This window comes from Phalacrocorax aristotelis, chromosome Z (assembly GCF_949628215.1).
Source record: "Phalacrocorax aristotelis chromosome Z, bGulAri2.1, whole genome shotgun sequence".
NCBI lineage: Eukaryota > Metazoa > Chordata > Aves > Suliformes > Phalacrocoracidae > Phalacrocorax > Phalacrocorax aristotelis.
In genome coordinates, this window is record NC_134311.1 from 77,645,843 (window position 1) to 77,669,042 (window position 23,200).

A 23,200-nucleotide genomic window follows, 5' to 3' on the forward strand; every position below is an offset into this window, starting at 1 on the left:
ATGGAAAAGTAATGTTTTACAGGAAATCTGAAATTTTCTCCTAGAAATGTGACTTTTATTACCTTTAAAGAATATTTTTATAGATAAGTGAATACAAAATGATTTCCTGTCTTTTTTCTGGTTTTTGTTTGTTTCTTTGTTTTGTTTTGTTTCATACCAATGCAACCATTTTCTCCTTTCCTGATTTTTGGGCTTTCTTAATTATTTAGGTCTTACCTGGCTACTTCAGTCTCCTTGAGTGCCCATATCTCACAGTTTCTTTCTGAATAAATAATTAAGACAGTATTAGTACAAAATACATTTTCCAAAGCCACAGATATACACCTCACACATTGTCTTTGTTCTGCTTTATCTGTTGTGCTATGCTCTGTGACTCTCACAGTAGCTGATAAGTAAAGCATCCTGTTGCAAGGCTTAAATCTCTGTATGTTCCTCCTTGTACAATCTTGCTTGCATGAGAAGTCCAGAGTTCAAATTTAACTCAGTATAATTCATTATTTACGATGGGATTCAGATCACAGATTGAGACACTTACACTTAGATGTGTACAAAGGAATAAATGAGTATCTGTGATCTCTATACAATCCAAAACCCAATTCAGTTGACTAAATGTAGGTAGCAGATGCTGCCTGAGACTTTTCTAGAATACAACATAGTCTCTAATTGTTGATCTAGAGGAGCACGTATCTCCCACAGGTCCTGGGTCATATCTGACTGACCCAGGCAATGTCTCAAATAATGAAGGGCATCCCAGAAGGCACAAAAAGCCGGTGTTTTGGTAACTGAATCAAGCCTCCCGGCACAGTAGGCTGAACAGAGACTGTTCAAGCAACCAGTGCAGTCATACAATGAGCTGAACCTTACGCCAGCCTCTATTGACTGTATTGACTCCCCCTACATTGACTTTAGTTTAAGGCACTGATTGCTGAGGCACCTAACTCACACGTATACACCTTCATATGAACACCTAAATTAAATCACCTTAATCTGGGGGCTGTTCTGTCTCTCTTGAGTAGCCCTGAGCTAGTTACTCCTCCACTTCTTTCTATGCCATGCAGCTTTTCAACTGTTGATAATTTTACTTATTCCTAAGTGTAAGCTCTTCAAAATTTTCACTTTTCCAAGATAGTACAGCAAATCTATAACCTTCTCCTTATTCAGAAACAGCACTGACCTCGTCACTGCCTGACTTCTCAACTCTTTCAGATTGCAGTATTGAATTTGACAGCTCTGCTTCCTCTCTGTGCTTGCACACCTCTTCAGTTTCTCAGAACAAATGTCTTCCTTTTACAGCTCCTTCTTGTGCACTATGAGTTAGACCTGTTTATTTGCAGATTAAGCAGGCACAGGTTGAGGTGTTTGTGTCCTCTGTGCCCTGACTTGTTTGGGACTAGTCTTGGCCTTGCAGGTTTAGGATCCATTTCCATTTTCTTTTTCTAAAGCTGTCCTTGGGGGTATGTTTTATCTTTTAGCCTCTTTACCTTCATTTGTCTAGATGAAATAATGGGATATCATTTCACTGGTGAGCAGTGCCAAAGGGTCCAAGAATCAAAAGCGTGCTTACACCAGCAATGTGATGAAGTGCTGCAAAGCTATACCCAGTATTGCAGATACAAACCCCCCAGAGTCTTTGGCAATGTCGTGATATTAATACTTCCTTAATTTACCATAGAAATATTGCCATACCTCCTACAACAGGTTGGTTCCTGCTTCTTTCCACGATTGCACAGGAAAACAGGCACTAGAAGCCCTGGCTGGGAGTTGTTCTGAATCATTCGTCACTGTCTCTAGCTTAGCACTTATGTATGTATGTAAATCCACCTACATCCATGCCTAGCCCACAGAGGCAGCATGACAGAAGCTGTGGAAGGTCACAATTACAACCCCATCTGTTTGCAAGAACGAGTCACTGAATACATTTGAAATTGAATACAAACAAAATTAAGGCAAGTTTGCAACTGGTTGAGGTATGATACCTCAAACACTTCATCTGCTCCAATGGCTTCTAATAATTCCCAAAATATAGAATTATTATAGCAAATATCTTCTTGGAAGTATACTAAAATTATTATTACTGTTAGGATTTATAAAGTAAGCATCTTCTAAGCTTCTTAAATGTCTTTGAATCCTTAATATGTCAACTGGAAAAGGTGCTCCATAAAATGGTTACTTGATTCAACTATCTCATGTCTAAAAAAAACTGCTGGCCAGCTACTCGTGCAGAGAAGATGATATGGAGAAAGAGGCTGCACAGAATGGTCTGAATGAAGCATACATCATCATTACCTCCAAGGGACACTAGGTACAATTTGTATGGATGCTACTGTGAGCAACACAAATATGGTGTGCTCTCTTTCCAGGGAAGAGGAACCTTTTGAAATGAAAATGGCTAAAATGCATTTTCAGCATGAGTTCAATGTATGTTACTCAGCCTGCAGTACCACGTGTAATGAAATGAGATGTATAAAGTTGGTTTCTTATCCAGAAAGCTCTGTACACTGAAAAATGAAAATAAACTAACATATGAGATTCTCAGCTGCAGGAAACTAAAGAAAACATAGAAAGATATGGATATCCTCAGCTAGGCTGGCTAGTGTGTAAAAGATTTCATGGTTATCTACCATCAGATATATATCCAGCTGGTGATGTACTATTCTGTTAGGGTTGGCAGTCACACAGAAGATGGCCAAGTCAAACCTCAGAAATGCTGGAAGCATCACGATGTGTGAATAAAAAATACATAGTACCATTACAGATGTAGTCAGTTGAATTGTAACACACTGATCACTGAAAGCAGAGGCTATGTTGGAAATCCAAAACAGGAGTCTACAAACCCGGTATGCTGACTAAATATGGCCAAGGGCATCAGAGACGTGATTGGCATGGGTGACACATGGGCAAAAGCAGGGCAAGCAAAGAAAAGAGATACCTGAAGTGCAAACCAACCCCAGAAGATGAACAGAAGCAGGGCAGGAAAGAGACCATTTCAATCCAAGTTATTCAAAGTAGACTAATTCTCAGACATCTGGGGAATAGATGAGCTGCTAGACATTACTACTGGGATACTGTGAGGCAAGCAATGTAGTACTTCAGAAACCAAAGTATCCCAAACTATTTAGACTGCAATCCCAGTTTACTGGAGAGAGCTATGTTATTTATATGAGGATGGGAATTCGGTCACATCACATCATCTCCATACTTAAGCCATCAGCTTGACAGATCAAATTGCTAAGCTGCTCGTAAAGAAGCTCGCAGAAGTCTTTAACAGAAGCTTGGTCCAACACTCAATATTGGGTTGTAGAGACATTTCCTTGCCTAGAGCTAGAGATTTTTTTAGGATTGACTTATTTCCCCAGGACAAACCACACATTGTGAAGCAAGCTAAACGGCTTGAACAGATGAAAACTCAACCTTATAACATGGTAATAGGCAGTAAGACTATTTCATTCAAGTTTCTTTTTATTTCATTCCCACCAAACCTAAGACAAAGGCACAGGAAATATAAACTAATGAAATATACTTTCCCATAAGATATGATGAACAAGTCATTGAAAGAACAACAATTTTCAAGTGACTTCAAATTATCTGGAAAAAAACACAGTACAACACCATCCAGGAGGAACCTTGCTGTCTCAGGAAAAACTCACACTTAACCCTCCTGCAAGGTACACTGGATAAGTACTTGATACTAAGGAAGGAAAAAAACAACCTTACAAACCTTGGAGAACTCTGTCTTAGGTCTGAAGTTAAAATGTATTAAAATGATTTTGTACTTTATTGTCACTTTATTATTTACACAAGCACAATCACATACCTAAACTGATAGCAAATTTAATATGCATTTTAAATGTAATTGCTCAGATGTTATAAGGTTTTCCTAGTTTTGTCATTACAATATGACAGTCTGGAAGGAAAAAACTCTGAAATTAGGACTCTGACCCACCGTCTGTAGTAAATCTCAGACTAGAGAACTCGAGTATTGGTGCCCCTTGGCTTTCTGCCACAGGTCTGCCCTGGAAATGATTATGCTGCAGCAAACTTTGGAGCAGGAATGTCTGACCATGAATCAGATCGACCCCACCTTCAGGAACTGTTTACGTGAAGATGGCTTCTTGTGTGTTGTAGGTGCTGAAGAAAAAGAACCCATTTCCCACCTCTGTGGCATGAAGCAGAGACCATGGGAGAGCAGCAGGCCAAAATTACAGGGATACATGCCTTACTGCACTGTTACACACACCCAAAGACTTTATGTGCATTTGAAATACCCATGGCAAATAAGGTGAAAACAAGATTTATGCCCATCACTTAGATCACAGGAAGGTATATTATGACACTTAAGTCCTTAGGAACTGTTTTTTTATTACTGGGCAAAGAGTTGACAAGTCAACTCCGGTATTTTATCAGACCCATCAGTCATGAGCCATCAGAAAAAGCCTGAGAGATAGGGTATGAGTAGACAACTGGGACAACCTCACTCTGTATTCTTGGGAAGTTACTAGCTCTAAAGTGGCATTAAAAAGCTTAAGGCAACATGAATATTGTATCACAAGAATAGTTTATGGGACTTTTCATATGCATTTATTATGCCAGGACAAGGGGTGGCCACTGGGTTAAAGTTGTTCCTCTCCTAGAAAATTTCTTTCTGATGTTTGCAGATATGAGGGTCTATAATGGCAGGCCAAGGGACAATGGGCACAAGCTGGAACATGGGAAGTTCCACCTGAAGATGAGGACAAACCCCTTCCCTGTGTGGGTGCCAGAGCAGGGGCACAGGCTGCCCAGAGAGGCTGTGGGGTCCCTTCCCTGGAGACATTCACCCCCCGCCTGGACGCGGTCCTGTGCCCCCTGCTCTGGGTGTGCCTGCTCAAGAAGGGGTGGGACGGGATGAGCTCCAGAGGTACCTTCCAACCACCCACCAGTCTGGGGTTCTGTGATTCTGTGATAACTGTCTGTTTATACCCAGAATTTGAAATAAATATAAAATAAAACTCTGTCATTGCTATGAGGATAGTATTTGAGATATTTGCTGCGAAAGTTATTGTGCCCAATATGAAAGAGAACACTATGTATTTTATCTGGTTCAGAGGCAACATACAATCCAGCCATTCATAAAGCTGGTAAAAAGATTAAAACTCCCAAATAAGTCTTCAGTAGAGTTACCTGTTACATTCAGGTTATAAAAAGTACTGCTAAGGCCTTGTTTTATTTTTTAAGTCTTCCTTAAAAATGCATTTTTTTGTTCATTGGTTTAATCCTTCCTGTTTTCTTGTTATTACATCATAGCCATAGAACAGAAAGCTGGAACTTTACTTTCCACAGCAGCCTTCATCTCCTTTTAGCACCAACTTCATTCCATCCTTTCATACTCTTGGTGACATGAAATTTGCTCCAGAACCCTACTGCGAAGGCTTTTTGCATCAAACAAATCATCATCAACCACAAATCTCCAAAGGGACTTGGGAGAGAAATAAATAAGTAATTAAACAGAAGACAGTCTGGCAGATAAAAAGTGATGAGGAAGGGATCTGACTGTGTAGGTCAGAGTATTTGCTGTGGTTTGTTCTCCCTAAAGGTGCATTAAGGGTGGAAGGGGAAGGTAGTCTGAACTGGCTGGATTAGCCAATCTAACATGGCATCAGAAATAATGGCTGCGTGCTAGGTAGACAGACAGACTGGGAAGCTGGCTCCTCTGCAAAAGCCTGCGATATTCAGATTTCTTTAGAAAGGTACAGCTTATCGCCTTCACTTCACTAATATTCTTTCCCTACTTTGAGAGGTGATGACACCACCAGAGTTAGGAGCTGTCCCTTGGGGTATCTGGTAAAAGAGAGGAGAAGACGTCTCATGCTCTGCTTACCAGGCTGAGAGATCAAACGTCAAACCAAGTTGCCATGGCTGACAGAGTTACTGTACAGGAACCACCCTTGTGGTAAATACCCTCGTGTATGGTCTTAGTCTACTGCTACAGTGGGATCCTCCATCTCAACTTAGACTGCAGTGAAGAACATTACAGTAACTTGCATTATCTTCTGTTGGATGTGGACTAAGTGTGCGCACAGACCATACCCACAGCTCATCTGACCCACAGAAACTTGTTAAACTGTGGTAACTTCCTTAAATATCTGAGTCATAGGATTTAACCAAGATATAAATTTCTTGGTTTTATCACAGGTTTCCCATGTGACTCAAGAAGTTTGGTTCCAGTTTTGAAGTTTTTAAAACAACTATACAATACTTTTGCTACAGTACATTTTTTTTTCTGCCTAAAGATATTTGTATCTAGAATATAAAGTATTCCACCCCAATAGATTTTCAAGATATGGTAACAACAAAAAAACCCACATTAAGGCCATAGCATGTTACTTGCTTTCCAAGTCCAGATAATCTATGGTCATCAAATACAGCACTGAAGTGGCAGAGCAACAGTCTCACTATATCTCACAATCTGGAGATGAACTGAATTAATTTTTATAGTCTTTCCCTAAATAAATTAGCAGTAGGGATCTGAAAAAGGTTAGGGCAGAATTTGAAAGTGTGCCTCTCCATTTAGTTGTTTTATCAAAAGAGATGCTTCATCCCAGCTGTCCATCTGTTTCTTAGCCTCATTGTCGAGCTCTCTTGCAAGGACATTAATTAATCACAAGGGTGACTTGTACAGTGGCAGAACTTGTGGTGGTTTCTTATATCTAGCACAGCAAGGCAGAGATTGTCTTGGCCATTTCTCCTGGAAGTTTATGAGAAAAATATTTACTGTTTTTAGATAGAAGTTGCATAAAAACATTTTATAAGTGAGGTTATTGGGTTCACACACGTACATAAAGAGAGAGCATGAAAGAGAAAGATTAATTATTTTGTCAGGAAATCTATAATTCTATAGCTGTACCTAAAGTGAGAGCAAGTTCAGCAAGTCAAAGGCTTTTATCAAAGTCAATAAACCTTGAGAAATGGGATCTCAGTATCAGGGCCCTGCAACAACAGAAATGGAACTAGAGAGCGATTATCCATACCCCTCTTACCCCTTCTCCCAAGAAAATGAAATCTTCAAGGCAAAAGGATTAAAGTGAAAACTGCTGGTATGGAAATGGAAATTTCTGCCTGAGAATGATTTGCATATTTTCCACACACACTTTATTGCGCCTGGAGCTTCTGGCACCCGTGTGCAAGGCTTTGATATGGGTCAGCACATGGCAGGGGCCAAAAGAGAACAGTGCTGAAGACACTTTGGCTCCTTGCAAGTGCATCAGACCAACATAAATGACCATAATCATATTAGAGCATGGTCACATTGAAACGGTCACAGTTAAGTAAGTGCAGGGAAGTCACTGGCTTAAAATATCATCAACTACTTTTCAAGTCAAGATCTCTACCTTTCAGCTTCATTCTCTATGAAGGCCCTCGCTCTACGAGAGAGGGCCTAATTTTCATTATTATGTACTTGAAATCATATCTTTTATTTTTACATAAATCATTAGTTCGATTTAAATCAACAAGTTTAATTCCAAGGTTTGAGGATAAGTATGCAAAATAAACTTTGCAAGATCTCCTTTTTAATGATGACTACAGAAACAAAATTCATATCTAAATCTGCATCAGATGTAGCCAGGCCTAAAATGCTTCTATGCCATTCCTTTTCAGTGCTAATATCCTAAAGATGTGATTTATTCCTTTGTAATTTTCCACATTAAATATTATTATATTGTTGCTTAGATTATAAAGCAGTACTCAGTGGTACCTATTTCTCTCATTTTCTCTAATATCTTTAAAAAATAATCAGATGGACAAAGAAGGCAGGCCTAAATCTACAACAAAACCACAAAACTAGAAAACACCACAAATGAAATAATTCTTCTTCTCCTTCTTTAAGTCATCCCTTACTTGAGTTCTTTTGAGAGCACATGCTGTGCTGAAGGTCTTGGAGGACAATGCATTTGTTATCTATCAGACTTGAGGGAGAAGAGAGTGAAGGAATATATGCCAGAGGGGAAAAACAAGCAAATCAAGGAAAAGTTGTTCATGAAAAAAACACCTTTTTTTATATAAAGCATAAATACTTCAGGTGAACTCAATTGCAATAATGTGTGATGCATAGAGGTGGTAAGAAACTGCATGAATGGTATTTTCTTCATTATTTTCATCCCAGTGAGGGGTGAAAACTCAAAATTTCATACACATATGTATATCGAAATAGAAAATGTATCAGTGCACCTCAAATTATGAATTTTTTTAAACAGCTCTAAAATTTGTCCTTTTTTAATACTATTTCTGAAGTACAAATTTGTTCAAATTTCAAAGCAAAAATACTGGTTAATAAAATTCCAAATATTTTAATCTACAAGTGTCCAAAAGGATATTCTGACAATGTTCAAATATTTGACCAAAAAAACCCTCCCCAAATTCAAACCCAGACCTTCTCAGCTGACAGAACTTCCTGTCCTCGGAGCTCCCACATGAGAGAAGAAATACATGATAAATCTAACCTGACTTGAAGTTCCACGCTGTATTTCTTTATTGTGTGCTAAAAAAGGAGAAAAAAATATGCACAAAGCCCACTCAGCCCTCACAGTTAAACAGAGGACTCTTGGCCATGCCAGCAGTGGCTTTCCCCTTTGGTTTGTATATTTTAATAGGGTGACTTTTACTTTTTTTTAATTAAATAATTTTTTTTGTCTGTCCTGCACTGTTTCCTGTGCTAAACCATACTAATAATTTACTTGACTTTTTAAAAATTAGAATAATGCAGATATGTATTTGAAGCACAACAGTGTCCTTTCCAAGGTTATATACAGCTATTATGTATTATTTTAGGTGAGGGAAGGACATGGCACTGTCATGTATCATTCTCCTATCAAACATTTGGCAAGCAGCACTGAGTTGTCAGGGAAGAGGTCATCTTAATATCTAGATAAATTCACCTCAGAGAACTGTATGCAGAAATAAATACAGCCCAGATTATATTCCTGATACAGTTGTCCGCAATGTATAATAGAGGAAAAGGTTCTTGTTACCAGCTGACAAAAAAACCCAAAACAAGCAAACAAACAAACCTTAATGGTTATCTAAAATTAAAATTTAGACAGCTAGTTTTCTTTTTTGTTGTTGTTTTTGTTTTTGCTTTCAGCCAGACATCTTTCTTTGCTTATTTTATGATTTGAGGAAAGTGGTTGGCAGTCAGAGCAGGAAGTTCAATTTTCACATGAGGCATTTTTTACTGTAAAATGTATTGCACAGGAGACAGAATGCAATATATTACCTGAAACTGGAAAAGCCTTGACAGAAAAGTTCCCAGACTTGCAAAACACTTACGCGTCTGTTATGCATTTGCAGATCAACCTCAGCAAAACATTGCAAAATTAAGCACCTGCACAATCAAGGCCTAAGTAGCAGATATAAATGTTTAGTTAAAGGATTTACAAATCTTGAATTTCAGGACATAAGATGAGCTTCTTAGGAGGGAGATATGAATCATATCCATGCAACAGCACTTTCAGACACTGTAATTGTTGTTCCTAGTAGAAAAATGTTTCTTAATTAGAGGCAGATGTTGAAAATTTTGAGTTATATGAAAATGTCAAAAGCCAAGTCTTTCAAAGAAAATAATAGCTTACTTGTTGGACTCTATCATTTTAGAAATAAAGAAATACAGAAATTATAAAATTACACTTAAAATTAGTATTTCTTTTCTGCATTCAGGAATTTTTGTTGCTTTCAGCTAGGCTGAAGTCAAAAGTGTAAGATTAAATATAGTTTTGTGATAGCTGGGAATCCTCTTCTGGAAACATTAGCCTTATAACCAACTGAACAACTGAAACAGACACTCACAAAAAGCAATTTCTCTCTAATACTTGCTCTTTTACCACGTTAAATCTGTGCCATGTGCTCTCTTTTGCAAGATGAAAAAATATATCTTTCTTTTTTTACCATTATTAAAAATTTCTCCCACATGGTCTTTATAGACCTGGCCACTTCTGTTTGGCTGCAGTGAAGTGCTGCAGCCCTGGAGCAGTCCTCCTGGAAGACACTGGGTTTTTCTATCTTACCTGTCTTTTACCAGTAAATACCCTTAACTCTGCTATTTTCCTTCACTATTCCCCAAGGAAATAACCCATTAGTCTTTAGAGTTCTTTAAATCTGTTTAACACAATATCAGAGAATCACTTTTAGGGTCCTGTTGAGGTCATTTGTAATGCAATCAAGCCACATTGTGATGTCATTCTTTTGGTAGCATGACATCCTTATGTGTCAGTAGCTGTTAAACTACGGCCTAATGCAAACGTCATGGTTTATCCCACAGAGCAGCGCTGAAACCCATTTCACAGAGTTGAGATGTACACATACAGCAGTGCTTCCCACCGAAGGGCCGTGTCTTCCCTTCCACCTGCACTGACAGAACAGCCGCCTCTCCTTCCTGCTCCTACCCATTAGCGGATGTACGGCCATCCCCAAATTTGATCGATCACCCATTCTGCCTGCCAAAAGCGTCCAGCCCAGCTGCAGTGAGAAGGACTACCCGCTTGCCTAGTCTGGGTTGCAGCCCTCTAGTTCAATTAGAGAGACGTCTTCTCTGTAGAGAGTGGGAGAGGCCAGGGGGACGTTAGAGGAAAACCCAGCAAACAGGGAGGCAGTGGAGTTTCTGGGGCTGCTGAGAAGATCAGGGAGCAGACACATAGTCAAGTCTAGGGTGGCTGCAGGAAACTTTCCAATGGGTTTGTTTCCAGTCCAGCTTGTCGCAGTCCGAGAACCTGCAACTGCTTTGAAACACCACAGGAGAATACCTGCTTTACACAGATCCTGCAAATATGGAAGTGTTGTGTTCCATCCCAGTAAACTGGAGCTGCGTTTATGGGAAAACCTTGTTTTTTTCCATGGTATAGTAAAACATAGCAGGAAAGACTCAAAACCTTTGGGAGGATGGTTTCATCTTGTTCAAGGAAAGACAAAGGCAATTCCACCTCCAGGGTCTGGTGGCTTTGTCATCCAAGTTCATTCTCACTCTGTTGGGGTTGTTAGAAGACTCAGTTACCCAGTTATTTTGACTGCCTGAGGAAACCTGTTATTGCCAGAGCCTGAGAGTTATCCAAGTTATCCATGAATTATCCTTATGTTATCCATCATGAATCTGTTTATTAAGACCATAGGAGCAGTGTTCAAGGAATCTGGATAGAGAAATGACCTAGATGGCCGCTCTAGGGAGGCGGGTCTTTGAAAGAACCTCTGGGAATGTGTGAGGTAGGGAAAAATGATTGTTTTAGTGTTGAAAGGAAAAAAATATTAACTTAAATAACAGATTAAATATTCCTCTTTGAATTCTGGAGATGCATCCTGGCTAATTAGTGATAATTACTGAACAATTTTTAGCCTGGTTTCTTCAGGAAATGAGGCTTGGATGATCATTCTGTCTGTCAGTCCCACCTAATAATTGCTGGATCCATTCATCAGCTGCAGATCTGACAGAGGAGTGATGCTGTCAGAGCAGCCCAGCCCTCACAGCATCCTTGAAAGAAGTGGCCAAGTGGTGGAAGGTGCCCCATTAATACTCCCCCAAAGAGAAAGAATTCAACAGATTTAACATTCAGAATTAAAAGAATTATTAAAAATTTAAAAATTATATGGGAGAACCAGAAATATGCTAAACCCAGGACAGCAAAGAGGCCGTTTCTCAGTCAAGAGGATTGTGCAGATTCCCTGATGACGGTTGTATTCAGTATTGAGCATTATTTAACCCTGTGTGCAGAAGACAAAAACTTTGATGACTGGAATTCATGAGTTCTGATACTCAAATTAGTCCTTATTCTTCTTAGACCATGCGATATTTTCATAGGTATGTTATACCACAGATTACCTGTGACTGACATAAAAGCAGGGCTTTGTGTATCTCAGTCACATTTAATTCCACCATGCTTTCCTAAATTTACACAAACCATGGAAGGAAGACATTTCTGACAATTTATTTATTTTACTTATCTTTCCTTGTCAAAAAAAAAAAACAACAAAAAACATCCTTTAGCAACCTCTAGGTAATACAAAGGGATTCAATGCTTTGATTTAATGACAAGATCCTGCACCTTCTACTGGCAACAATTTTCTAACTTGAGTCCTGGTATTGCCCTGGCTGTTAAATGTTGCACGCACTAAATTAAATCATTAAGGAGCATGGGATAGTGGGTAAAACCAACACTGTGGAAAGTTGGTTCGTTGATTAATGTCTTTTGTGCCTAATTTTTGAGGTCTCCATTAATTGAAATTAATTTCCTCTCCTGCAGGAACATGTCTTACATATTCCTTCACCCCTAGAGCAGATATAATAAGATTTCTTCACAGGAGAGTGTGAAGCACCTCTTGTTTCGCTTTTTGGAGAGCTCCATGCAGACAAATTCTTTCATAGCATTTCCCAAACACTTTTGAAAGGTTCCAGACCAAGAAGAAAAAACATTAGCTTTTCATTGAATTAATCTGCAACTTGCTCTGAGCTGCAACAGCACTGAGCAACTTCAGAGGCTGCTTTTTCAGGAAAACGAACGTCCCTTCTCTCATGAATATAGATTCATATATTTATTTTTATTATCTCTCACTATAGAATCATAGAATTGTTAAAGTTGGAAAAGACCATTAAGATCATCAAGTCCAACCGCCAACCTGTCACTGCCGAGTCCACCACTAAAACATATCCTCAAGCACATCTACCCTTCTTTTAAATACCTCCAGGGACGGTGACTCCCCCACCTCTCTGGGCAGCCTGTGCCAGGGCCTGACCCCTCTGGCAGGGAAGACATTTCCCCTCATCTCCAACCTAAACCTCCCCTGGCGCAGCTTGAGGCCGTTCCCTCTCGTCCTGTCCCTGGTGACTTGGGAGCAGAGACCAGCCCCCCCCTCACTCCAGCCCCTCTCAGGCAGCTGCAGAGAGCGAGAAGGGCTCCCCTCAGCCCCCTCTTCTCCAGGCTAAACCCCCCCAGCCCCCTCAGCCGCCCCCCAGCACACTTGTGCTCCAGACCCTGCCCCAGCCCCGCTGCCCTTCTCTGGACACGCTCCAGCCCCTCAAGGCCCTTCTTGTCCCGAGGGGCCCAAACCTGAGCCCAGCGTTCGAAGTGGGGCCTCCCCAGGGCCGAGCACAGGGGCCCCATCCCTGCCCGGCTCCTGCTGGCCACACCAGTGCTGACACAAGCCCGGGGGCTGGTGGCCTCCTTGGGCACCCGGGCACTGCTGGCTCATGCCCAGCCGGCTGTCAGCCAGCACCCCCAGGGCCTTCTCCGCCGGGCACTTCCCAGCCCCTCTGCCCCAGGCCTGGGGCGTTGCCCAGGTTGTTATGACCGAAGTGCAGTACACACAAACACACACACATGTGCGCATTTTCTTCTCCACTCAGATTAACCAGAACTACTCAAATCCACAGGATGCTTCAGGAAAATCATGCATACACTTCCCACAGTATTTTGCAAATAACTTTAGTGTTAAAAGCTTGTCTCACACAAGCTTAGCAGGATAATTGGCCAGTAGGTCTTCATACTTCTTTCCTGTTTTCTAAAGCACTATACAGAAAATAGTACCTGCAATATATCAGACAAGGCCATATTGGATGAAGTGATCTGAGGCTACATAAAGGAGTTTGGTGGCATGCCACTTTCTAACAGAAAAAGGAAAGAACTCATGCTTTTAAGAGTGACTCTAATAGTCACAGGAATGATGTCCCTAAGGAGCAGTTTGGTCACAAAACTGCTGCACTGCTCAATCCTTCTACCCACGCAGTCCATGGTCCTACAAGATCACACCAGATCCATTACTGTTGATTTGCTTAAACTACCTACACTATGTCTCCAAACTATGTGCAAAAGATGGAACTATGTGATAATTTCTGTATCTGTAGGAACAGTTTGAACTCTCTTATTTACAAGTGTCTTATTTATGTAAATTGCTTACAAATAATGTCTGTGAATTAGTCTGGGCACAGCAGGGGCTAATTAAATGGGGATATCTCTGGGGCCATCTAAAATCCCCACTTGGTGAGCTGCTACACCAATTAGTCAAATATTTTGTTGCGAAGGTGGCTAAAAGCTCAGTCAAACACTTTGTCCCAGTCAGTCCATCATAACAACCTTCCAACACCTGAAGGGGTCCTGCAGGAAGGCCGGAGAGGGACATTTTACAAGGGCATGTAGTGATAGGACAAGGGGTAATGGCTTTAAACTAAAGAGGGTAGAATTAGGTTAGATATAAGGAAGAAATTCTTCACTCTGAGGGAGATGAGGCACTAGAATAGGTTGCCCAAAGAAGTTGTAGATGTCCCTTCCCTGGCAGTGTTCAAGGCCAGGTTGGATATGGTTTTGAGCAGCCTGGTCTAGTGGAAGGTGTCCCTGCCCATGGCAGGGGGGCTGGAACTAGATGACCTTTAAAGGTCCCTTCCAGCCCAAACCATTCTATGATTTTAGGATTCTATGATCTCAAACCAGTCCTTCGTCTCACCTATTCAAAGATAAGCAAGGGAGCTCCAGACCAGGCAGGGAATTCATGACAAAGCACATTTGGTGTGCCCTGAGGCACACCCCTGATACCCAGTTGTACCATAGTTATAACTATAGGGCAACACAAGACCTCTTCTGTATTTTTTTGTTTTTCTTTTTTTTTTTTTTTTTATGCAGCTGTTCTCCCTAAGTTCACCAGGCAATGGACAGCAACAGCAAAATCAGGACTAACTTTTGCAGTGTATTTGCTTCCTATTCAGGCTACATTTCTGAGGAGAGTGTTGTCTTTTAGGTATACAAGAGGAAATTTCAGCAATCTTATTCTCTAACAGCTAACAAATTAACCAGACTCATGAATGCCAGACAGGCAGTGGGAAACTTTTGTTCAGGTGCTGAGCAGCTTCTCTCATACTTGTGCTAGAACAACATATCCTTTGCCACTTCTGTGTCTAGACCAAAAGATTGTTATGTTACTAGAGGAAGTGTTTGTGGTAAGTCAAGTCATTCTTTCAAAGTCTTGGGAAGTCTTGATAACAAGGTTTCCAACGTCAGATAGTAAAATATCTCCTTACACCTGAAATTTTATACTGATGCCCTGATGGTTTTGCCTCCAGGGAAATTAAGTTTAGGCACAGAGCGACATGTTACGTGAAGGAAGATGCAAGACTTCCCAAGGCGATCTAGTCCCTCTCTATCCACAGTCCTAACGAGGAGTTGCCACAACCACTTGCATTTGTGAAAGTTTCTTTTTGACTCTATATTTTTATTGTTTTAATTTTCAACAAGTAGGTTAAACAAAAGGTCACATAACTGTTGCTGGTATGCCCTGGTGGTCTCCACAGAGGTACAGATTGGAGCAGAAAGTACCTGCAGAGGTGTGTATGACTGAATAGCTGTGTGTGCTTAGACTCAAAAAACCCTGAGGGAAGCGCAACATAGTGCAGGCTGTGCATGAACTGTTGCATGTTATACTACTGACTCTGAAGCCATTAATCTATTATCTATTCTCCCTAACAGAAGGAGGCCGTATGGTTACGTTTTAATTAAAAAAAAAAAAAAAAGTTTTTCTTAATTCATCAGAATTGCAGTCTTCTTCAGGAAGAGGAAGGCAGTGGTACAGGTCCTCCTGCTCCCAAGAGGCAGAGAGGGCTTGTTAAAGAAGGCCTGAATCTCAAGTGGCTTCTCAAAGATTTGTGCGAAAAAAGGATACTCCCTGCTGTTCTCTGAGGACTGTAAGAGCAACACAACAAAAATTGCTCTGAGTGCAGGAGCTATTCTAAAGGGAGTAAATAAGCATCTTCTGCAGCATACATGTTATAAACAGCAGCTCCAAAGGAAACAACCTCCACTTCAGAGCTCTCTCAGCTGTTTATTTCCTTTGCCTACCGAACTGAATGATCTCACTTGAAGTGAGAAGACAGCTGCATTCCTGTTTTTCTTGGGAGCCTCTGTAGTTAGTAGATGTGGAAACAGAATAGCAAATAGAAAGAAATGTGTTTGTTCTAATTTTTTTGAGGTGCTTGTAGGGATTTCATGACTGCTGGCTCTTGCTCTAATTGATAGCTCTTCTCCAGCTTAATGACGATAGCTGCGTGTCTCCTTTTTTATAGACAGAAGATGTAGGCAGAGGGAAGATACCCATAGAGTAGTATCCACATAACAGGTAAATACAGCAAGGTGCCAAATGCAGGTCCCCCAGGGGCCTCTGCTATAAAGTGTCCATCCTTCTTTAGAGTCAAAAATAATATGGCAGTCCCTGAAGTAAAAACTGTTAAAATAGTCAATAAGAATTTTGCTGGAGGCTGAGCAGAAAATAAAACCCTGCTGGTGCCAGAGTCCCAGCCATGCAGCTGAGATAAATAGCAGGTGGATTCAGCAAACTGTGGACTGAGACCTTTAAATCTCAAGGAGTCTTTGGTTAAAAATAGTCTGAGATTTGTTTGTTTTAGGGCAGATGAAGTCCTGAAGATTTTGTTCCTTGGAATTAAGTATCCCTGCATGCATGTTATATTGGTACTACAGGAGGCTAAATGAGAAGTAAAGGAAACAGACATTTACCTAAACACTGAAATAAAATAGAGCTTTACCAGAAAACTGCAGGCAGTTGATTGAATTTAACTTATCAGCATGTTTTAGCAAGGCCTATTTGAATCACTATACACATTTCATTTGTACCAATGTCTCATACGGAGATAATACTTGTATTGATGCTTTGCATAGAAAGAAAGATTTTTAATTTTGAAAAAAATATGTTTCCTTGGGGAAGATTAAAAAACAACTTGGAAATGATTTGTGGAAGATATTGTCACAGCCTGGATGTATTGATACTATTTTACCTAACATTTTCAGCTGAAAAATCACTAGGAAGTGAAACACTGAAGTGCTCTCTCATGGGTGGCTCCCAGAAAAGCACACTCTTTTTCTGTTACAGTGTGGGACTCTGTGTTTTTAGGGTTCATATTTCAGCAAAGGATTTTGGTGATAGAGGTGGAACTGCAAGATGAAGAAAGCCACAGTGAAGTTGCCTGAAGTCAGAGATGCAATAACTTTGTATTCTTACATTTCAGCTATTTCCTAGCTGCAAGACTTATATTAAGCTCTATGAATTCAGACACAGAGCAGCCAGAAGGCTTGCATGAAAAATAGCAAGACAGGTAGATAAAACTCTGTCACAGTAAGAGCAGAGCAAATTGTTTAAAGCAGGCTCCTCTTCTTCAAATAACAATGTTTCCACAGAGAAAAAAGCTGAGCATTGGGAGATGTATGAAGTATTTTTCTTGCAGGGGCAGTGATTTCAGGATGATCCCTCATTGTAGGACTGGTGTTGCTGGGAAGCAGGAGGAGGTATTTAATGTCTCCTTGCCATGCCGACTGATCCCACAATGAGCATTTGTTTTATACAGAATAAAGGAGTCTGGCTCACAGGAGGTATATGAGTGTCAGCATGGTACATTTCTTCCAGTTTTGAGCTGCCACTCTGCCTGCTGGTATTCTATAAAATTGAAAAACCTGTGATTTCCTCTGCTTCCTGCAACTTTGTCCCCAAGGTCTCTCGCTGCCACTGCATTCGGCCAAGAAAAATGGGCATGGAAGAAACAGATGTATGTGTTTTGTTTCTTTTCCCTGGCATCAGCTGGCTCCTGTGTATGGAGGTACCATGACTGGGTTTCCGATCTCAGTCAGCATGACTTGGCTTTTCCTACTCCATCCAGTGCAATGCTTACACCTGCTGTTAACCTGACTGTGGTGGATTCGGACAAGATTAAGGCCATGACAATCCAGTAGCCCAGAGTATGCAGCCCTTATATGCACAAAACCTAAAGGACTGCAAATCCGTACTGAAAACTGTCCCCAAGCCCTTGCCTCTGGAGGACATCTTGTATCTTGTCATGGGTTGGCACCCTCATCTCATTGTTAGGCTGGACCTGAGAGGAGCCATGTGAACTATCAGGCTGGTGTCTCTGCAGGAACTGAGGACTGGGCTCTCACTGCTGACAGTGTGGATACATGGTATTGCTATGATGGGCTGCAAAGGGTCAAGGAGCTCAGGAAGGATTTAAGCTTTCTTTTCACATAGACAGGATCTAAAATCACTGATGTCTGTGATGGGACCTAAGGGATCCCACCCAAGCCTGGGCTCAGGCAAGCATGATTCCACCTCTTTCTACTAGAGCAGATATTTCTCCCTGTCTCCTTTTTCACAGAGTATAAATGTGGTCACTGGTCGGCAGTCCTTCTGTCCCAACTTCTATAACAGCAGCAGGCAGCATTCTTCAAAAATGGCGTTAGCATCTGCCCTATCATCAGTCAGGAGGGATGATAAAAAGATATTGTCCACATATTTTTCTGTAGCCTAGACAGCATCAGATCCAGAAATGAGCCTAGTCTTTCATGTCGCATCCTGGAAGAGGGACCATCACAGCTGGTCCCTGATTATATTTGGTGAGGCTTTTTTCCAGGAAAGGAGGACCTCTGAGACACAGAGCTCTGCTGCAATGTATATGTCTTTCTATGTCCTTCCATCCAAACATTAATGTCCTAGCACCTTCATTGATGTGAAATACATGATCAGTATATGTTCTGCATATAAACCTATCAGTTTTGATTCTTTTTTCACTATACTGGAAGAATCAGGAGAGGTTTTCATCTTGAATTCGAGTTTTCTCTGTATCTGTCTTGCAAAGTCAGTCATATGTGATGTAAGTCAAATTTGTGCACAGGATCTTGGAGAGAAGTAGGGAATAAAATCAGGTTGATTTTCAGAGGTGACAGGTTCCCTTTAGCTGACAATAGACTCCAAGGTAGATGAGGGCAAAAGTTCTGCCATAGCCAGAAATAAGCTATCTGAAGGTCAAATTTGCAAACTTCTGCATTCCCCAGTGTGCTAATCTTGATTTCAGGTCTGTGGCCAGCTTGAAAGGATGTTGGTCTTGGCTTTCTTCTGGTCTTCTAAACAAGCTGCTGTGTGACTTCACTTCCTTTCCCTGTCCCTCTTTTTAATTTCCCATCTCTAAGAATACCAGACCATAGTGTTAATTAATCTTTTAAGATTTGTCTTCATACCCTAAAATGGACAGATCTGCAGAGGTTTGCAAGTCTAATCCTGCTGGAAGCATTCTCTGTTGGAGAAGCCTCTTCTTTTAATAATGACTGTGTGTATATGTGTAATTAGAGGATCAGATACACATGACAACCACATGATTTTTCTTCTCAGCAGATAGTTTTTCACTGCAGATACTATATAGTTCACCATGTCTGCATCCTAATAGAAATGTCACTCACTATACCTTTCCTGCAGAAATGACAAACTACTGGACATATCTCTTCTGAGTCAGTAGATACTTGAAGCTAACGGCAAGTCATACTGCAAATTCTATATTTTTTTCCTGATTCCTTCTACGCATAGTACAGAACCTGAACTTGAACATTACCAAGCTGGCTTGTATATTAATACCTTGCCTTGATACTGTATTTGCTTAAATTACAGCAATGCATACTTAAGGACTGTGCTTTATCACCAATTTCCTCATGTGGTAATAAGCAAATTACCATTGTTATAGAATAGAAAGACATAGTTTTTAAAATGAAATCTTGTGGGAAAAAATTATGGGCATTAAATGAACAATATGTTCTGTCACTCGGTGCTTCTTTCCCTAAAGAATAATTCCTTATATTAAAGACACTCAGTCTGGAGCTATGCATGATCAAGTAATCTCATCACAACTCTATTGTATCTGCTTGCCTTCTATCCTGTCCGCTTTTCATGCCATTAGTGTAAGCTTTTCCAGATGATAATCCTTTTACCGCATTCTGATACTGTTGTGTCCATTTACATCTCTGCAAAATTAAGTCGTAGCAAACCATCTAGTATAAGATGTCATTAGTGTGATGTAAGTTCCTGGGAGGCTCAGTCCTGGGCAACAACTCACAGTATCATGAGTGTTAGAAAGTGCAAATGAATCCACTGAACCGCCCTGTCTTATTTAGTCTCTCATACCTCACTGAACTATTGATCAGTTTTATACTGACAGGCCCTAGGGGCTCCTGTTTTGTGAGGATTTGTAATGTGTTATAGAAGATTCCTGTTCCCAGCATCTGGTTTTACCTATATCGAGGGATCCCTGCACTCTCCCTCCCTCTCATTGTAATACGTAATAGAATGTAATCTAATTATGTAGCATTACGTATTAGGTATTATTATGTATTATGTAATATTTCTATAACATACTTACAGTCCTGGAGCGGTTTAAGGGTCACACTACTTGGTTATATTAACACAGTGACAAACAGCCATTACCTCCAAAGAGCATCTCCTTCAACTGGAATATCTCCCCGCTTTGCCTTTCTTCTTCCTTCCCATTCTTCATGGATTCATCCTCACATCTTCTCTGCTGGACAGTTGTCTTATTCTATCACTGAAAAAAAGTAAAAATCTAGTTTGGTTACATTTGTCCCCAGTCTTTCATCCTGGTGTTTGGTATCTTGCCTTTATGTAATTTCCCTAACTACTTTGGTAAAATTGTAGCCTAATGCTTGCTCTGTAGGTGCTTTGAGTTGTGAAAGAGCAATACAAATAATGTCCTGTAAAAGCTAAGTGCATTGTAATCCTGTTTTCATTTATGTCAAACTTTTGACTCTGGATCTCTGACTTTAGAAACATTTGTTGCAGGTGTATAAATATAATTAAAAAAACAAAACAAAACAAAACAAAAAAAAACAAGGAAAATTTATGTCACATTCAGGTCACGAGAACATAAGCTCCAGAAAACTAGCAAGATTATTGTTTCAGCTTCCCCACCTTTACCCGATCTTTGAAGTCTGACTGTGTTTATCTCTAGAGGCAGATATTAGAGCATCAAGTGCCCACATCGATCTGATGACTATGTAGCCTTAACAAACCATTTGGGAAATTCAAATAGGAATTCAGAGGAGATCTTGGTGCAGTGATACTTCTGAGTTCTCAGAAATAATAAAAATGTAGCCAGAACGGTTTAAGAGCTTACCAGGAGTGTTTTGGAGGTGATATTTTTCATGAGATGAATTAGAAAACAGTAGACCATGCTCACATCTCTCATGCTTATTTCATATCCTGTTGTGAAAAGTTTTTGCTATGAAGTCACAAGGGACTGGCAGCAAGACACGTCCCTCAAATATAAAGTAGTTTCTTCTCCTTTTTGACAGGCGTGAGAAGCCTCCCTACCTGTAGCTGACTTATTTTTGCCCCATATCTGGAATCCTTCATCTTCTATTTGCCCTTTGACTGTAATTTGTGCTAATCTCAGAGCATCTGAAGCAGTGCTGAACTTTTTCCTAGTTGGTTTGTTGGGCTTTTTTTGTAGGGTGGTGGTAGGAGGTTAAGACCTATTTTTCATGGTAGGAAAGCAAGGTACATGAGCTCTTATCTCCTATCAGAGATATAAGCCCTCATAAATTATTCCTGAGTACACAAGCTTTGTAAAATTTTAACCTCTTTGAAATGAGTTTCCTCCTTTCTCACAATAAAGAAGGGACTTAGGGTTGCCAAGGTAGAACTTCAACTTCTACCTGAGATCAGGTGGATCAAGATATAGAAAATGAGGGCTAAATTCCCAGCTGGTGTAAGTTAACCTGGGTGTATACGCTGCAGGAGGGGTGTGCTCTTTCACTCCCACTGAAAATCGAGTCCAGTTGTAGTTAAGTACTGTGGCATTGTGAAAAACACTTATCAATTTACTTTATGAGCACAGAGGATTTTCCCAAAGCAAGAACAACCTCTGGCCTATTAACATCCATTCTCTTATCTGATTGTTCAAACAGAACAAGATGTTAACATGAGCATTGTGCAATTTGATAGGAAAGTATTTGAGACCCATTGTTTATGTGATGCGTTTTGCACTCAGTTGCAAAACTTCATTTATTTTGTATCTGTAACAAAAAAAAAAAAAAAAAAAAGAAAAAAAAAAAAAGAAGAAATCTGACAACTTCTTTCAATGGGTTGACCAGGAAACAGCCATCTGATGCAGATGTTTGGCTGTCTCTACATACATATAAATGCAAAAGAGACTTCATGACTCTTTCTCGAAGCATCATAAGCTGACTGCGAGGTAAGATGCATCCACTTAATAATTCCATTCTATTTTGCAGATATTAGAAAATAAACCTTTTTAATGCCCTTTCTGCAGTAAATATAGGAATAACCTTGATTTTAAGAGTCAATCATTGCTTATAATATTTAAAAATCAATTTCCAAAAGCATAAATAGCTTTCTTCATGGCCAAAAATATTCCTGACAGAAACTCTTTTAAATCTAGAAACTTTAAGTTTTACTTTAGTAGATTTATTTTTTATTATATTTATTTCAATGGTGTTTTGGATTGTCACACTATTTTGTTGTGGAAAAATTTATTTCTTAACCTGAATAGACATTTTTATTTCATTTTTTGACCCTGTATATGTTTTAAAAACTCAGAAAATTTGTGAGAAAAAAATAAAATTATTTCACTTATGCATACAGATTATGCAATTATGAATATAAGATTTTGAGGGGAGTTTTTTTGGCTTTGTTTTTTCCCATCAAAGAGAACAAGTGTGTCAGACAGTCTAACACATGAATTTGTAACGTGGTGCTCCCGTATGCCAATGGTGTGGTTGTTTAGTGCATGCTTTGAGAGTTGATTTTAAAGGTCTTAAAGAGTCTGTTTTAATAATTCATATTGATTCAGTAGGGGATGAAGATGCTTGACATGTTAAATGATTAGCATTTACATTATGAACATGTTAATTACTGTATTTTTAATGTTGTTAGCTTTTATAAACCAAGATAAAAGTATCCTTAAAGGGACACCAGTAGATTTGCAACACACTGGAAAGCAGTGTTATACAAACCAGCCCTAGAAATATTTCCTCCTCTTTATTTTCACTCTTCTCTCTCCATTTTTACATTTCAGTAAGTATGTTTTATTTGTTCACCTCTTGCACACGAATATCAGGCTAAAATAATTTTTTTTTTTTTTTTTAAAAAAGGAAACTGGAAGTGAAAGAGACTAGAAAGAAAGTATTTGCTCATTCAGTTTGCACTGATCTGTGGTAATCCAGTGATGAATGGCATTATAGCTTCCCCTACCTCCCCTTTCCACACTGGAGAGGGGGCTGTTATGGCCACAGTCACGATGTTTTGGTTTTCAGCTTAAGTTAAAAGCTTTTATCTGCTGCAGTGTCTGATTCACAATGGTGACTTCAAACAAACTGTGTAAAACAATTTACAGATA

General features: G+C 39.9%; 1 protein-coding gene and 1 long non-coding RNA gene across 7 annotated transcripts in view; one reads left to right on the plus strand and one right to left on the minus strand.

The window, feature by feature from the left end:
- Positions 1-216: 216 nt before the first annotated feature.
- Positions 217-21,271, minus strand: LOC142050077 (uncharacterized). Its single transcript, XR_012657910.1, has 3 exons — positions 20,957-21,271; positions 20,186-20,368; positions 217-262 (listed from the first exon to the last, which is right to left on the minus strand). It is a non-coding gene; the product is annotated as an uncharacterized LOC142050077 (long non-coding RNA).
- Positions 21,272-21,731: 460 nt separating this feature from the next.
- The window catches only part of LOC142050186 (urea transporter 2-like), a 300,623-nt gene continuing 299,154 nt past the window's right edge, over positions 21,732-23,200 (plus strand). For 3 of the 6 annotated variants that reach the window (XM_075078583.1, XM_075078587.1, XM_075078585.1), the window contains exon 1: positions 21,733-22,036. The gene's annotated coding sequence lies outside the window, so the exon portion shown is untranslated. Of the gene's footprint in view, positions 22,037-23,200 lie in introns of all 6 variants that reach the window. The other 3 variants (XM_075078584.1, XM_075078582.1, XM_075078586.1) reach the window with 2 other exon arrangements.